Source organism: Propithecus coquereli, unplaced genomic scaffold, assembly GCF_000956105.1.
Source record: "Propithecus coquereli isolate 6110/MARCELLA unplaced genomic scaffold, Pcoq_1.0 Scaffold74, whole genome shotgun sequence".
Taxonomy (NCBI): domain Eukaryota; kingdom Metazoa; phylum Chordata; class Mammalia; order Primates; family Indriidae; genus Propithecus; species Propithecus coquereli.
In genome coordinates, this window is record NW_012153507.1 from 6,484,103 (window position 1) to 6,486,822 (window position 2,720).

The following is a 2,720-nucleotide window of genomic DNA, read 5'->3' on the forward strand; positions in this document are numbered from 1 at the left end:
AAAAAAAAAAAAAAAGGCCAGTTCACTTTGTAGCCTACTGGTTAAAGTTCTATGCTTTGACCTCGACAGCCTAGCTTTGATTCCCAGGCAGGTAATGCTTGTTCTGGTTTGATATTTATGAAACTTTCACCATTTATTGATTCTTTTTCCTTCCATGCACAGCTTTTGATTTCCTGTATTCTGTGGGGGCACATGGAGCTTTTAAACATTTATGTATAAACAGTCAGCTGCAAAGCTGGGGCCCTAGAAAATATGGCCGGACAAAAAAATGTGGGTTCAACCTCATTTATGGCTATTGAGACTTTCTTTGAGCTGTTTTTGTGGCTGTTTGGATCTCATAAAAACTGTTCTCCACATATTTGGAGACACCTCTTGCTTCCTTGATTAAGTTATAACCTTGGTTAAGGCTTATTGGTTTCACTTAAAAGGACACTTTAATTAAAAAGTTCAAAAGCAAAAACGTCAGCTGTTTGTCTCAGCTAAAGTCTGCTCCATTCATCGTCACTTCTCCCTACTCCTTCCTTTTCACCAATCATGACGTTTTGACCAATCAAAGTTAGCCAACTGCTCAAACTGTGTTTAAGTGTAACAAACACTGAGCTGTATCCAATCCAGTTGTTTCTAAACCTCACTTCTATTTTCTGAACATCATTTTCTCTTTTCTGTCCGTGAATCCTCTTCAACGGCATGGCAATGTTGAAGTCTTCGTTCTGGTTCAGCTGCCCAATTTGTGAATCACTCTTTGCTCAACTAAACTTTGTTAAATTTAATGTGTCTATGGATTCCAAAATAGAGCTCCCAGAGACCCCTAGGGGCACTGAGAGTCCAAGCCAGTTACTCACTGGGCACATTGTGTCCATTGCTCTCTGACCGCAACTGGGACTCATGAGTAAGTTCTGTCTCAGATTCCAAAGCTCTGCAGATTTGTGTTTTTCATTCTCTGAGTTTGAGCAAATTTTTGATCCTAAATGGGTTTGGAAGTAATGACAGGAACTAAACTAGATTATAGACCCCATAATTAATTAGCTTATATCCAATTAGAGGCCTGAAATTTCTGATTGGGCCAGGCAAAAACTGACAGTAAATGGCAATACTACAGGGGATATGAATTCCAGCTTTCAGGAATTCACAGAGATTTCTATGTTCTATCCCTTTGTTCCTTTTCCTTGTGTGCTTGGGTAAGGAAAAAATCATTGCCTAAGTTGATCATGGAAATCTGAGAGCCAAAGCCAAGATTCAAAGTAAAAATAGTATCCTTAATTTCTGAAGAACTGAGTACTCTATACTTTCTGGCTACGCCTACCTGTACATGTATAAATATTAGGCCCTGGAAGCAGCAAATGCTTACAGAAATGGCAAAATCTTACTATAGGCAAAGTCTTGCATAGTTGATAATTGCTTAAAACAATAAAATAGGTAATTAAAAGATTGATTGTCTGAATAAAAGAAAATAATAATATTTAAGAGCCAGCAAATAAAAAATATTTGTAAGAGCTATCAGATTTGCTTCTGTCTGTATGTCTATATGTCTATGTTTCTGTATATGTCATGTGTATGTGATATTTCACTATCAAAATATGTAAAAGAGCTCTAATTAATTAATTAGCTTAAGAAATAAGTACTTAAATCAAATATTTTATCAGGAAGTTGGAAACTAACTCAAATGCCTTTTAGTTGATGTAAATTTAATAATACAGTAATGACTTCTCAACTTTCTTTTTGATTCTGTTGCACCCTGATTTACAATTTCTCTTCACATTCATCTTCAGAGGGAGACAATTAACATGGATCCACACATCTCAGAAATGCTGTGAGTATCCTTTAATATCCTCTCAAATTCTCAAAGCTGATTTAGACTCTATAATCTTTACTCAAGGATCCACTCTTGTTCAGTGCGTCGATGATCTTTTGCTCTGTAAACAGGGTGCCCTCTTAGACTCCATCATTCTTTTAAAGACTCTAGCTGAATGAGGCCACAAAACTTCTAGGTCTGAACTCCAGTGGGTACAGACAACTGTTACTTACTTAGGACATAAAATATCTTAAGGCACTCAAAAGCTCACCCCAAAACTCCTTGAGTGAATTTTGTCATAGCGCTCACTAGAGCTTGCACATTGGCAAAAGGAAAAGCTGCCACTATTTACACGGACTTCAAATATGCCTTTTGAGTCTGCCATGAAGTTGGCACAATTTGGAAATCTCATAGTTTCTTAACTTCTGCTGACATTCCTATTGCCAATGGTCCTATAATTGCTGCCCTATTCCAAGCTATTCCCTTTCCTTCTAAGATTGCTATTGTTCATTACTCAGCCCACACTAAGGAAATAAATACTGTATCCCTAGAAAATGATTGAACAGACAAGGCTGCTCAATATGTGGTCAAAGTGGCCCTCCCTATTCTTTTTCCACTCAGTTTTTTACACTGTTCTTATCCCTGTCTGATATTATTGATCATCAGGCTAATGCCCCACAGTGTGAAAAGATAAGTGGATACAAAAGGGTGCTAAACAGTTATCAGACAGATTATATACTGGGCTAAACAGACTCCCTGTGGCCCCTTTTCTTTTAACTTTTTGTCTTGCACTTGTCTCCCATCAGATGGGACATATGTGCAAATGGGGAATAATTAAATATATTAGATAGATTGATAATAGATTGATAGATAGATAGATAGATAGATAGATAGTTGGTACTGCCCTGGGATCTACAAAATCTCTAAC